Raw genomic sequence first — 15,658 nt, 5'->3', positions numbered from 1 at the left:
CCTGACCAGCAAGGTCCAGCTCTATCCTGGCTACTTCATATGAAAGACCTACAACCTTAGGTGATTTTTCCCAGGAATGACAGTTTGGGCTTGAGTGCCTTCAAGAAGGGCACTCCAAGCACTTGTAGATGCATCCCTCTCTACTGTAAACGCCCCCTCTGCTCATTCCTGTTGCTTCCTTTCACTGCCTCCACAATACATTTTATCAATGAGGCAACTTGGGGACATTTTAGATTCACAAGAGGCTTTGTGGGAGACACAGTGCCTCTGCATCTCTAGCAGTTCCCCAGCTTTTCATGACCATGAGGGGGGTTTAGAGGGAAAGTTCTATGAAGGAAATGTGACTTGAATATTGAGGAAACCACGTCAGAGAACTGGCATAGAGATGACAAACTCTAGGAAAGGGATGGAGTAGAAAACACAGAAACAGTGGCTAGATAAATGAAGAAAAAGGTGAGGATTCCCAGGGGCACTGTAATCCCGACTAAAGAAAAAAAAAATATGTGGAGGAGGAGATAAGATGGAATTATGGAAAAGACAAGAAAGAGACAGTTGGCTTTGGGCTCTGAATTATAGGATGAATTATATAGCTGGTACAACCTAGAGAGTGCTGGCTAGGGAATACTACATTTTAATGCATGTCAAATACCCACTTTTCTTTTGAAGATTATGGAAACTAATGAAACTCTCAAGAAAATCTGGAGTCTAACAGTCTAACTGGAAAGATTGTAAAATTACTGGAGTTTAGGACACAGGGAAAGAAAACTTCCAGACTGGGAACCACGCCTCTTCCCCACATTCAAAACTACTTTGTGCCCTTTTGTTATTAAATGAGTGCTTAGTTTTTCAATATAAATAAATTGTTATTTTAAGATCTAAATTCCAAGCTGATATGGTGGTACCTTCCTGAAATCCCAGCCACCCACCCCCCAACCCACACCTGGCAAAAGCATTTGATGACTGGGATATGTGGTCATATCAATCAGTGGCATAAGGAATATGAATGGGTTTCACTTATAACTAGAACTAAAGATAATGTTTCTCAAACTGGTTTAAAAAAATAAAGTAAAATTCAGCTGGGCCTGGTGCCTGTCATCTCAAAGTCCCAGGAGACTCAGAAGAATCACAAGTTTAAGGCCAACCTCAACAACTGAGCAAGGCCCTGAGAAACTTAGAGAGATTCTATCTCAAAAATAAAACATAAAATGGGCTTGAAATGTAGCTCAGTAGGAAAACATACCTGGGTTCAATCCTTACTGAATAAAAAATTAAATAACCTTGCCATGAAAATGAGGCACAATGTTTTAGACTGAAAGAAATAGTGGTTTAGTGAGCAGTAATAATTATGAACATTCATTCCCAGACAAGTTTCCCTAACCAAGTTTGGACACAAATATGAAAAAGTATAGCACAGAAAATGTCAGTTACTCAGATTAAATTAAAATAACCACACATAAAGTCACTTAACAATCCTCCTGTAAGTTAACAGAATGTGCTCTTACAGGTACTGGGATAAATGCAAATAGGTAGCCGAGAGGAAAAACGATGGAAGAAATACAAGGTACTGTACCTACTTTGATGATGCTCTAGGCAGAGCAACTTAATGATAGCGAATGACTACTTGAGGGTAGAACTGAACCCCTCTTGGCCTGTTCTCGTTATATTCATTGTACTAATCTAATTGTGCTACAAGGAGTGTAGGTTTTTGAATATGCCAATACTCTCATCATGATTTGAGCTTCCTTGATGCGGTCCACCTTCTTGTAGGAAACAGAATTTATTTGATAAGAACCACAACATATTTTTTTCTTTAAATATTTTCAAGTAGAATTTGGTGAGGTAAACACACTTTGTACTAGAATGGGCTGGGATGATGTTGGTCTTCTTTCTAATGCCATCTGTTTTCTCTTTTGTGTCTCAGAAATTCTTGGTCCTGACATCTGACCATGGAGGCTCCTTCCACATGAAGGCCAGGGGAGGGCTCTGTCCCATTTGGGGAGTACCCTGGAGGTGAATGAAAACATTTCACCCCGTTGATACTTCCCCACCTCACCTGGATCATCCACACACCCTGCAGAATACACCACAAATGCGAAGCAAACTAAGCCACCAGTGGTGGACAGGTCCATGAACCCTTGAGCACTAAGCAACTCTAAAAGTAATGAGTCCATTTGCTGTTATCCTCTTCCATTTTTTTGCTGCCAGGGTCATTCTGGGGATTCATCCCAGGAGTGCCTCTGTGATCCCACTTACCAGGCTTTGATAACAGAACCCCCTTGGATAAGGACTGCCATACTCTGTTCTGTTACACTGGCTATCTTGTAAAAGAGGCCTTTGTTGAAACTACAACTGAGGAAAAAAAAAAGGCTGCTGAATTGTGCTTGCCCTGAAAGCATTCTTGATTCTTAAGCAATTTAGTCAAGAAAAACATTATGTATAGTGGGTGATAATTCAGTTCAACCATAAAAACTATTGGCCATCTTTCCTCCTGTCATTGATGACTGCAATCAAGAAAATAATGGGGAAATATGGTGAGTATATCTTGATTATTAGAGAAATTTGTGGAAGACAGGAACTGACTTTCAAGTAGTCATTTAAAGAAGTCAATTTGCTGAAAATCCATTTACAAGTACAATGGAAGAAGGGAAGGAGGGCTGGGCTCTCAGGCCTGACCTTTTGACATCCACCCCATTTCCTGGACAAGCTTTGCTCCCATTAGTTGTTCCCTTGTACACATTCTAATTTCAGGCAAATTGAACTCTCATGTTCTCAGGGCATTATCTTGCCCAAAGAGGTATGTTATCATTTGCCTTCTAACTACTCTTTCTGCCTTCCCTGCTTTTCTAGAAGGATTTCCAGTTCCTCTCTTCAAGTAGATCGATTCTGTTCTCTGTAAAACTCTCAGAGCTCTTTTCATCTGGAACACAACTTAGATCATTTACCCAATCATGGAGTTATCTGTCAATAACTATTTTCACTTCCCACAAGGTAGGACCTGAGTCTTGAGTCTCCTTCACATTTGTGTTCCCTGTGTAGGCTGAGCACAGTGTCTACTTGTATACATTGAATAAGTGGATTTATTGAATTGAAAGGAAAAGATTCGGCCAAACTTTAATTCATCATGGCTAGATGGCATCATCAGACTGCCGAATGACTGTGCACCTCCTAATCAAACATTGTCATTGTCCAACAGTTCAGACGTTGCTGTTGAATGCGCAGAAATTTAATATACTTTCTAACTTTTTTTCTTAATATGAAAATATGGCTGTGAAACTTGCTCCCTAACCTTAGCTTGCTGGCTTTCTCATGGGGTTTCTCCATTGGACTCACAAACTGAATCCATTCTTGGTATCCTGAAGTACTTTATGACCCACTTGTTCATGCCTTTTTAGAGGGACCAGACTGGTTTTTTTTGAGAGGGGCAGGGTTTGGCACCTAAACTTTCTTCTAAAGACTCAATTTAGAAGTAAATAACTACTGAAGTCATTTTCCATTATCAAGACTACCTTATTGAGGACTCTTAGAAATTCATATCATGATATTCTTATGAGTTCAAAGAGAAAAGAAAAATAAAATGTTCAGTTGAATGGGAAGGTTAGTTTTTCATCCTTCTTCTTAGATTCTGACAGAGAATCCCTAAATTTCTTAGAAATGCTCTGGAAAGTAGTAGTTTACACTTGTCTTACCTTGACCAACTAAAGCCTACCCTTTTCTTAAAGCATCAAGAGTATTGAACTCAAAAGTCCAAAGGTTCCGATAAATCAGATGTGGGTAAGACTCAAGACACAATTCATCCTTCACCAGCTGTGAGCCTGTGAAATGAATAAGTTACATGCTTCCAAAATACAATGGTGGAACAGGTATACGACGGTCTGTCCCCCATTCCAAAAGGGAGGAACAAATGAAGAATGGAGTGACCGGAGCAGGCATGGTAGCGCATGCCTGTGATCCCACTACTGGAAAGGCTGAGGTGGGAGGATTCCCAAGTTCAAGGCCAGACAAAAAAGGGAAAACATTAAGTCGTAAAGTTGGAGAACAATCTCTTTTGGTTCCATGTCCTGCACAGGTGCACACTAAGACAAGGGTTGGATCCCCCAAGGCCTCAGACAGCCCATTGCTATATTTTTGAGGGGCTCACTTTACCCAGCAGCTCTCAGAAGTTAGGAGTTTCCCTCATCTTGTCCAGACTGGAATTGTTGGCTGATGGCTCTTTGGTTCTAGGGTCTTGAGGGGTGCCCTACTCCTACAATGCCAAGTCATTGCCCCAAAGGGAAGTCTCTTTGGTGGCTCTGATCCTGTGTCATGCCTCCATCTATGCTCTTAGGTTTTCTGCAACATACTGTGAAATCTAGGTAGAGACCACATGGCTCATATAATTACAGAAGATGAGAAATCTCACAGAAGCCTTTTTCCAAGATGGAGACCCTGGAATGCTGCTCGTGTGGCTCAGTCGACATCCAAAACCCTCAGAACCAAGGAAGCTAATGGCATAATTCTCAGTCCAAGTCCAAAGACCTGAGAATCCAGGAGTCACTTGGTGCCAGTCTTGGAATCCATCCTCTAAAATGAACAGATTTTATTTCCCAGGGGCAGAAAAAGATGAGTGACTTACCTCTGTCTTTCTTGTATTTCTATGTGGACCCGAAGCTGACTGCATTGTGTCCACCCATATTGACGGTAGATATTCCCCACTCATTCTGTACAACCACATGTCAATTTCCTTCAGAACACCCCTGAAATTCTCACCCAGAAGTAATTCCTAACCATGTTCCTATTCCTTAATGCAGTAAAGCTGATACCTAAAATTAACAATCACATCTCCTAATGAGCTCTGGCTACAGGCTGCAGAAGACACTTTACAACACGTTTTTGATGCCATTAGAGTGAGATGCCCAATGCCCAACTCAATGTCTGAAGTTGCAGGGATTCCAGTGTCTTAGCATTGCTCTCCCAGTGTTAGCAGCTGTGAGGTCTGCTTGGAATGATTCAGCCTCATGGTCTCAGACTCTCCCCTCTCCAGTCCAGTTCCTACAATCCATGGATTGTGCCATGTGCAGGTGCCCAGGAAGCTGTGTCCACAGTTTCTCCAGTCAGCCAGTGCCAACACTGCTTGGGGAGTAGAAACATGTGGAATTCTCTGTGGGAAACTGGTAAATAAATAAATAAAAAACAATAAACAAACACACTCACTCTTTCCTGGACTGAGACTGTTTCTTTTTCCTTGACCTCCCAGGACTCTCAGAGAAAATAATCAGAATCAGTTTTTCTTTGTACCAAATCCTTCACAGAAGGAACCAAGGACTATATAGTGTAGTTACTCTGGATCTGTTGAATCTGTATTTAGTTACTTTCAGAGTCCCTTGACTTGAACTGATTAATATTAGAGTTAGAAAATACCAAACTTGGGCTGGGGATGTGGCTCAAGCGGTAGCGCGCTCGCCTGGCATGCGTGCGGCCCGGGTTCGATCCTCAGCACCACATACCAACAAAGATGTTGTGTCCGCCGAGAACTAAAAAATAAATATTAAATATTCTCTCTCTCTCTCTCTCTCTCTCTCTCTTTCTCTCTCCTCTCTCACTCTCTCTTAAAAAAAAAAAAAAAGAAAAAAAGAAAGAAAATACCAAACTCTAAATTTAGTAGAAGGATCTAGCCACTACCTATACCACCAAGTTCTGAGAACCTACTTTGGTAAGCCCTAGGAATATAAAATATATGTAAGGAACAGAGTATATGTCCACAAAAAGTGTCCAATCACTGTGGAGAGATGGAAGACACACAAAAAAAGATAAATAGCATTCTGATACTATGTACCATACAAGCACTAGGAATTTTGAGGAAGCACAGATAAAAGAATGGAGGCACTTAAAAGAATACATTACTAAGTGCTAATAAATCCATGAAGGAAAAGCAACAGATTTAACCTGAGTCTTAATGAGAAGGACTTAACAGTGGAGGGAAACTGCTTTAGGCATGAGCAAAGGAAGAGAATGGTGCTCCACCTGTTGCACTGCAACAGGGCTGTGGCAGTTACCCATGCTGTGCATCACAGGGGGCCTTGTGGTTGGTCTCAGCATCTCTGCTTCACAGACCCTCCCCAGAAATGCACAGTAGCAGGCACAGTTGTGAGGGATTCAGGGAACACAAAAGAGACCATGCTGTGGTGGGAAGGGCATTTACTTGTGCAGATGTTTGACTTTCCACTGCCTGGAGTTGAATGAGTGCCCCCAGAATCGTGACAAGCTGTTTTCTCCTTTGGCAGACAAGGAATAAATTTAACCATTACCCGCATTGTCATAACCAAGCAAAGTGCTGGGTCTGATTACTGCAACATGGAGAACAAAGAACTTTTCCTCATATAGAATCAGCAGAGTCTCACCACACTGGGCTGGATTCATGGAAGCAAATCTGGGCTCTCTACGGGTTCCTCACTTCTTCTATCTTTGTGTTATAAACACTGCTTGTTTCTTTCTTTGAACGGATTATATCTACTTAATTTATTCTTTTTCTCTCCTTTGGATACAGTTCTTCTATATCTGACTGCTTCTACTAAGAAATTGGCAACCTTTTCCAGAACCTCTAAAACTGCTGTTAGGTCCAGCTAATTAATGTCCATCCTAAAAAAAAAAAAAAAAATGGAATTCTCAGTTTTACCAGGGCTAAATTCTGGTAGCTATGCTAAAGAACGTGGAAAAAAAGAGATGAATCTTTCTGATTGTCTCAGTCACAGTAGATTCCTCCCATTAGAACAGCTTCAGGGGATAGGGATGTGGCTCAGTGTGAACAACTCTGTGCTACTTCACTATAGCAACTGTGTCAGAGATGAGTTGATCTTACTGGGGCTCTATCTTTGGTTAAGATACATTACAAGAAGAATGTATTTGGTATAAAATTAAAAATTATGAACACGGAGATAAGACTTTACCAACTTCCTGGACACTATGATCATGGCACACTGCTTCCTATAGGAAGGGCTTTGTTCCTGTTTAAGATCCTTCCTCTCTGGGATGGCCTCTTTTGTTGGTCACAATTCCTTCAGCTCCTGAGCTGGATTCCTTTTAGTAGTTTCTCAGACATGAAGCTTCTTCTTTACATCAACATTTCTTTCAAGTGCAGTGTTCTTCACAGTCTGAAAGAGCCATTGCAAAATTGGCTGTTGTGGCTTTCTGTGGTCATTCGCATGAAACCAATGATAAGCAGTCCTCTAGAGACAACCTGGTAGATTCATGAACTCTATGTCTAAACTGATTCACTATGTAGGATGGCTGTCCACTACTGCAATGTCATTGGAGAGTAGCAGTACTTTCTTGTTGCTCTTCATTTGGGATTTCTATGAGAAGGTATGTGAACACATATGTAAATTATGACCGCCCTTTAGTGGTACTATTTCCTCCTGGGATCTTCGACTCTGCACTCCTCAGCATGGATACCAGTATACTGAACCAGCTCTGATATATTATGCACAGATATCGTGAAAGTTTGCTGCAAAGAAAACTGAGTTGGTTCAAATGGCAAAATCAGACTCCTTTTTTAGCAGCAAGATCTATCTATGAACAATTTTATCATTACTTGACAACCATGGTTGGCTGCCTGTGCACATACAAACCCTTTGAGAAAGGAACATATATTGACCTCGAAATCCTAGAAAAACCTCTAGTAGTACAGTACTACGATAGTTTAAATTTAGTCTATTGCCCTTCTCTATTAAGCTTTGCTGCTTCCTTTTCTGGTGCAGGAAAGTACAGAAGAAAGGACAATAAACATGAGCTGTCTTCGGGAAAAGAAATGGAACTGGTATTGGGAGCACTTATTCTCAGAGGGGTTCCTTGGCTTCAAAGTCTTTATAGGAAGTAAGGTTCATCATTCTTCTATCCCATGATCACAGCTGTCCCCTTATCAAAGAACACAACCACATGATAAAAGTTAAATGAATGTTGACATACAAACTGAACATGCCAGATTAAAATCCTTCCTGAATTCTAGAGAGGCCCAGTGGCTCAACTTGTGCTTCCCTATTCATTTCGCTAACAGACTGCCATCTTCAAGGAATACTCAGAATGGCCTTCTGTCCATGGCTCAGGAGGGCCTTGGTGTGGCTAACTATATTTCATGATTTAGATTTTCAGCTCACTAGTAAAAACTGACCTCCTCACCATGCTCTGCCTTCCACCAAATTATACATGAAGAGAGACATCTGCTTTGTGGTGGGATTTTCCACATTTTTGTAAACTAGGAGCTGCACAGTAGTAGACAATCCACAAACATAATCATGCAGAATACTTTGATGCCTCTGTGAAACCAATGTAGATATTACCCCGTTTTCTTAAACAGGAGCAACAGTACCAAATTCATAGGATACACCACATACGACTCTAAGAGTACTGAGTAGCTGATGGCCTCCTGGTAGGAATTTGTTGAGGAAAGAAGATGCTTCTGTTTATACAGATAGGCTTTCATGAAACTATTGTATGCGAGTGTATATGAATATGTATATATCTGCTTTTTAAATGTTCAGGCCTAAATACACTAACTGCAACTTTCCATTCAAAAGTAATACTGAGGCACTTTATGAATTTCATATGAAGTAAACTGTCTTGTTGAAAATATAAATTTTGAGGGGCTGGGGTTGTACCTCAGTGACAGAGAGCTTGCCTAGCATATGGGGAGGAACTAGGTTTGATTCGCAGCACAGTAAATGAATAAAAATAAGTAAACAAATAAAGCCCATCATCAACTGAAATAGTATTTAAAAAAATAAATTTTTTCTTTACTACTACTGAATAACTCTCCTAGTCTTAAAAAAAAGAATTCGTATCATTTGAGGAATGAACATGAATTTATTTATCATTGTCTTTATGGGCACATCCTTAACTTTCTTTAATTTCCTATTCATTCAAACAAAAACTATGTTATTGGATAAAAGAAATCCCATTCGTCCATTCATAAACTGAATTAATATGTATTGCACTCCTTACCATGTGCCAGGTATTCTTCCATGTGCTGGTTATACAGTTGTATCTCATATAATATACCTGCTTTTACAGAGTTTACATCCCAGAGAAGAAGACTGACCATAACATTAGAAGCAATATATACCATCAGGTGCTAAGAAGAAAAAGCAGGGATTGGGGACAGAATGTGGAGGTGGTTGCTATTATACATAAGGTGGTTAGGGAAGGTCTGTCTATAGAGGCAATATAGGCAGAGAATCTCATAAGCATATAAGCCATGCCACTAGGAAAGAACATTCTGCAGAGAGGTTAAGGCAGTGAAAAGGCCCTGAATGTTAACTTATGTGGCATGTTAAGGAATAGCAGAGGCTGGTGAGGATGCAGCATACTGATTAAGAAAAAAGAGTCATAAGAACTCGGAAAGAAAGGCAGAGACTATTTTATAAAAGGTCCATTTAGCCTGGTACAGATATGTAAATGAGGCCACTAGTGAGGTTGAGAAGAAGAGTGGGACAATTTGTCTTACCTGTATGAAATACGAAGCTATAATGGGAAGGCAGGAATGAAGAGGACTGAGGGAAAAGCAGAGAGACCAATTAGGTTATTACTATATTCCAGGCAAGAGTCTTAGGCTAGTCTCACAGATGACGGACAAGTGGTTACATTTTGGATTCAGTCTGTTTTGAAGATAGAGAAATTAGGATTTTTTGATGGCTTGTATATTAGGAGGAAGAAAAGAGAAGAGTAACACATGACTCCTACATTTTTTTTTTTCCCTGAACAACTAGGTGAATTCTGAGATAGAGATGTGGCAAACTGGAGGAAGGTTTGGAGAAGCATGGACTCGAGTTCTATTTTGTTCATGTTGGGTGCAAGAGGTTGAATACAAAATTAAACTTCACAGTGTAATTTAGGGCTTGAAAATTAATCTGGGAGTCATTAGAGAATAACCATGGCATTAGATAAAAATCACTTAATGCAGCTGAAAAAGAGAAAATGGCAAAGGTCTGACCCCTGGGGAATTCGAACATTAAGAAGTAAAGAATACGAATAAAAAACAAAAAACTTACCACTGAACTAGATGAAACAATCAGGAGATTGGTATGCTGTAGCAAGGTAACCAAAGGGTTTCACACAGGCGGAAATACTTCTACATGTTCTCATGTGTATGTAGAAGCTCAAAGAGTTGATCTCCTAAGAGAGAGACAAACATTGATTAGCAGAGGCTGGAAAGAGTTGGGGAGTGCAGTTTGGAGACAGGATGGTTTATAGGTGTAAGAGTGCTCTTGGGGGGAAAAAAGTAATGTTTTATAGGGTAGGGAAACTGAGTTTGACAACAATGAACTGCATATTTCAAAATGACTCCTTATAAAGTTTTTGAATGTTCTCTAACACAGATATATACTTAAGATGTATATATAGGCCACTTACCCTATTGTTATACATAGTGTGTAAACATATATATTGAAATGTCACCCTGTATACCATGAATATCTTCAATTATGTATCAATTAAAATATTTCAAATCAAATAAAAATTCAATTCCTCAAAATAAAGATGAAAAAAAACCAAACCAGAACTATGTACTCATCAGGTTGTATAAGAAATCTTTTTTAAAATTAATTAATTTTATTTTTTTGAAAGTTTTTTAAATTTATATATGGCAGCAGAATGCATTACAATTCTTATTACACACAGAGAACAATTTTTCCTATCTCTGGTTGAATACAAACTATATTCACACCAATTCATGTCTTCATACAAAAACTTTAGGATAATGATGTCCATCCATCACACTCACATTTCTAATCCCATGCCTCCTCCATTCCCCTCCCAACCCTCTGCCCTATCTAGAGTTCCTCTATTTCTCTCATGCTCCCCATCCCTACACCACTATGAATCAGCCTTCTTATAACAGAGAAAACATTTGGCATTTGGTTTTTTAGGATTGGCTAACTTCACTTAGCATTATCTTCTCTAATCCATCCATTTACCTGCAAATGCCATGATTTTATTCTTTTTTATTGCTGAATAACATTGTATTGTGTATAAATGCCACAGTTTTTTATCCACTCATCTACTGAAGGGCATCTAGTTTGGTTCCACATTTTAGCTATTGTGAATTATGCTGCTATAAACATTGATCTGGCTGAGTCCCTGGAGTATGCTGTTTTTAAGTCCTTTGGGTATAGATCAAAAAGAAATAAGAGAGCCGAAATAGGCAAAGAAATCCTTAGCAAGAAGACTGAAGCAGGTAGCATCACTTTACTAGACCTTAAACTATACTACAGAGCAATAGTAACAAACATGGCAAGGTATTGGCACCAAAACAGACTTGTAGACCAGAGATACACAATAGAGGACACAGAGACAAACCCATATGAGACAAAGGCGCCAAAAACATATACTGGAGAAAAGATAGCCTCTTCAACAAATGGTGCTAGAAAAACTGGAAATCCATATGCAATAAAATGAAATTAAGTCCTTATCTCTCTCATCATGCACACCATGCACAAAACTCCACTCAAAGTGGATCAAGGACCTAGAAATGAAATCAAAGTCCCTATGCCTAATAGAAAGTAAGACCAAATCTTTATCATGTAGGAATAGGCCCTGACCTCCTTTACCCAGACTCCTATAGCACAAGAAATGAAAATCAAGAGTCAATAAATGAGATGGATGAAAACTGAAAAGCTTTTCTCAGCAAAAGAAACAACCAATGACGTGAAGAGAAAACCTTCAGAATGGGAGTAAATTTTTATCACACGTAAATCAGAGCACAGATCTCTAGGATATCTAAAGAACTCAAAAAACTTAACACCACAAAAACAAATCCAAGACTCCTAAAGCACAAGAAGTGAAATCAAGAATCAATAAATGGGATGGATTCAAACTGAAAAGTTTCTTTTCAGCAAAAGAAACAATCAGTGAGGTGAAAAGAGAGCCTACAGAATGGGAGCAAATTTTTATCACATGCAAATCAGAGCATTAATCTCTAGGATATCTAAAGAACTCAAAAGCTTAACACCAAAAAAAAAAATCCAAGACTCCTAAAGTGTCTTCAGATTGGGAGAAAATCTTTATCACATGCACCTCAGATAAAGGATTAATCTCTAGGAAATATAAAGAAATCAAAAAACTAGACACCAAATAAATAAATACATAAACCAAATAGCCCAATCAATAAGTGGCCTAAGGAACTGAACAGAAGATAATGCTAAGTGAAGTCAGCCAATCCCAAAAAACCAAATGGCCAATTTTTCTCTGATATCAGGAGGCTGACTCACAGTGGGGTTGGGAGGGGTGGGAGCATGGGAGAAATAGATGAATTCATCATTATCCAAAGTAGATGTATGAAGACACGTATTGGTGTTAACATACTTTATATACAACCAGAGATATGAAAACTTGTGCTGTGTATGTGTAATAAGAATTGTAATGCATTCTGCTGTCATTGATTTCATCTCACTCCCATCAGAATGGCAATCATCAAGAATACAGGCAACAATAAGTGTTGGAGAAAATGTGGTGAAAAAAGGTACACTCATATAATGCTGGTGGAACTGCAAATTGGTGCAACCACTATGGAAAACAGTATAGAGATTCCTTAGAAAATTGGGAATGGAAGCACCATGTCACTCAGCTATCCCACTCTTTGTTTATACCCAAAGGACTTAAAATCAGTGTACTCTTGTGACGCAGCCACATCAATGTTTACAGCAGCTCCATTCCCAATAGCTACACTATGGAACCAAGCGAGGTATCGCTCAATAGATGAATGTATAAAGAAATGGTGGCTTCTTAATGCAGAGTAATATACACAATGGAATATTACTCTGCATTAAAAGAGAATACAATCATGGCATTTGCAGGTAAACGGATGGAGTTGAAGAATACCATCTAAGTGAAGTAAGCCAATACCCTAAAACCAAAGGCCAAATGTTTTCTCTGATATGTGGATGCTGATCCATAATGGGGTTGTTGGGAGGTAGCATGAGAGGAATGGAGGAAGTTTAGATAGGGCAAAGGGAGGGAGGGAGGGAGAGGTAAGGGGCAGGGGTTGGGAAAGATGGTGGAATGAGATGGACATCATTATCCTAAGTACATATATGAAAACATGAATGGTATGATTCTACTTTGTGTACAACCAGAGACATGAAAAATTGTGCTCTATATGTGTACTATGACTTGAAATGCATTCTGTTGTCATGTATAACAAATTAGAATAAATAAATTTTTTAAAAAACTGCAGAAAACAGTGGAAGATGTTTCTTAATGTCATTGTGAAAATAAGTAATTTGGCTGAATTCCATCGGACATGCATTCAAAGGAAAGACATTATGGAAGAACCTACTCCATGTTTCCAGTCTGGCTACAGCCAGCCATGCTTCTAAATACAGTGGTGTATGAAGCACTGCACACAGGGTCACAGGCATAAGCAGACAAGACACCAAGCAGCTATGGCACTGCATAGGAAGTTGCAAAAGCTGTGTATCCTGGACAACATGTGGGAATTCTTCAAATTCAACCCAAATAGCTATAATTTCATAAATAATAGCACTGTATAGAATAATCCTTCCATGGCATGGCTCTGAGAGATAAGAAGTAGGAGATAAAAAGGCCTATTTTTTTTTCTACTCCAGGAATGTGATCTATTATAGTGGCTAGGCACATAAGCAATGAAGTTCAGGTTGCCTGAATACGAATGCTCTCCTCCCAAACAGTTCTGGCTTTGTGGCACTGTGGACCATATGGATGCATGAGTTGTGACTCATAAGTCCCAGAAACAGCCACAGATAAGGGTTCCATTATTTGCACATGTGTAAAACCACAGTAAGATGGGTGGAGATGGCAGAGTCAGTGTCCCCAAGTAACTTACAGAGACCAATTGATTCTAAGTACCTACATCCCCAAAGAACCACTCCCAGCTAAAAAGCTCTTCACCAAAGAATGTCACAGCTTGATGACACCCTCACTCTGAAGAGTCCATGCTACTCCTCTGCTGGCAACAACAACCCAACTCTCTGATGGCCATGTGGCCTATGTAGCCACCAAAGAGAAAAAGAGCACTCCTTGTCTTCAGGTTCCTACCTGGAAGGGAGGATACCAGGACTTTTAACCCATACCGCAAAAAGGAACCTATGCTTATGATATGTATATTATTAGGAAAGTTTGTTTTTAACAACTTCATAGTGAACAATTTGTATTGAATAAATTTTCATCTTCTGTTAAAATATACATCTGTAGCAATGTATATTAAAATTCTATATTAATTTGAAAAAGGAAAAGAATGCAAAACCAGTATTCTGTGGTGAATTTAGATTTCTGAAAGAATACAGAAATAACTTTTCTTACCTTTTGCAAAGGAACTTTGAAAGCAATGAATCCAGTCTCAGGCATCCTCTGTCCAACTGGGAGGTGGTCTTTCCACCTAGTGGATATGTTTTTGGTTAGTCAAACTGTATGTTAGCCTTGTCTCCCTGCACAGAATAAAGGCTTCTGGAATACCACAGTCATAGCCCACAGAGCATGTCCCTATTTCTCTGCTTCTCATTCTGCCACTTAACTTATTCATTCCTGCCTGACAGTAACCCATAAATTCCTTCTTCCCATCTGCCCATCTGGAAAACAGATCCAAGGCAACAGAACAAAGGTCACCAGAAAAAAGCAATATCTAAAACCAGATGGTCAGAACTTCTGTATCCCTGACAAAAGCTAACATCAGCACCAAATACCAAAGTGTTATTAAAACAAACACAGGACAATAGTTTAAATTCAATTCTTTCACTAAACATGATGTTTTAGTCTTCATACAACTGATGGCATCAAATTCAATCAGTAGAGAATTTAAACTTTGTTTCAAGAGAAAACTTCCAAAAGAAAGGGACTGTGAACTTCTCTTCAAAATACTAGGAGTCAACCCTGAAAAGTAACATTTGTGCTCACTTCTATAGTACAAGTTAAAATTAACTGTAGTTAATTCAATACATCTGAAGCACAGAAAGTCAAGAGTAGCAAGAAATGGGGCTGGGGAGGCAGAGAGGATCCCAGACCATACAGGACCCTATAGACCATGTAAGGAGATTTCTTTTATTCTCAAAATAATATTTTACTCTGATGTCTATCAGAACTATGAACTTCTTCCAATTCCATTTCAATTTCAAGATGGTTTGGGTGCTGAGGCTAAATTCATGAGCATTTAATCCACTAAGCTATGAACCCACACTTATTTTTATTTTATTTTCTAAATTTTGAGACAAGGACTAAATAAATTCCTGAGCATGGCTTGGAACTTGTGATCTACCTTCCTTCGTCTGGCAAGTAGCTGGGATTACAGCCATGTACCACTGTGCCTGGCTCAATTTCAATTTTTTTGTGATAACCTATTTAAAAGATTTGTGCAAAGAACATACTGGAAGTGTTAACATCTGGATATGTTGAAGTAAATAAAATAAATTATGAAAATTAATCTTGCTTTCTTCTTTTACTTTTTTAAAAACATGACTCTTTTTTTATTGGTTGTTCAAAACATTACAAAGCTCTTGACATATCATGTTTCATACATTAGATTCAAGTTGGTTATGAACTCCCAATTTTACCCCATATACAGACTGCAGAATCACATCGGTTACACATCCACATTTTTACATAATGCCCTATTAGTAACTGTTGTATTCTGCTACCTTTCCTATCCCCTACTATCCCCCCT

At 39.1% G+C, this 15,658-nt stretch overlaps 1 long non-coding RNA gene across 1 annotated transcript; it reads right to left on the bottom strand.

Moving 5' to 3' along the window:
* Positions 1-6,934: 6,934 nt before the first annotated feature.
* Positions 6,935-14,518, bottom strand: LOC308632341. Its single transcript, XR_014018523.1, has 4 exons — positions 14,305-14,518; positions 10,020-10,143; positions 9,476-9,521; positions 6,935-7,890 (listed from the first exon to the last, which is right to left on the bottom strand). It is a non-coding gene; the product is annotated as an uncharacterized lncRNA (long non-coding RNA).
* Positions 14,519-15,658: the final 1,140 nt, after the last annotated feature.

Source organism: Spermophilus citellus (genome assembly GCF_964194105.1).
Source record: "Spermophilus citellus genome assembly, chromosome: 13".
In the NCBI taxonomy this organism is placed as follows: domain Eukaryota; kingdom Metazoa; phylum Chordata; class Mammalia; order Rodentia; family Sciuridae; genus Spermophilus; species Spermophilus citellus.
This window is presented reverse-complemented; position numbering and strand designations above follow the sequence as displayed.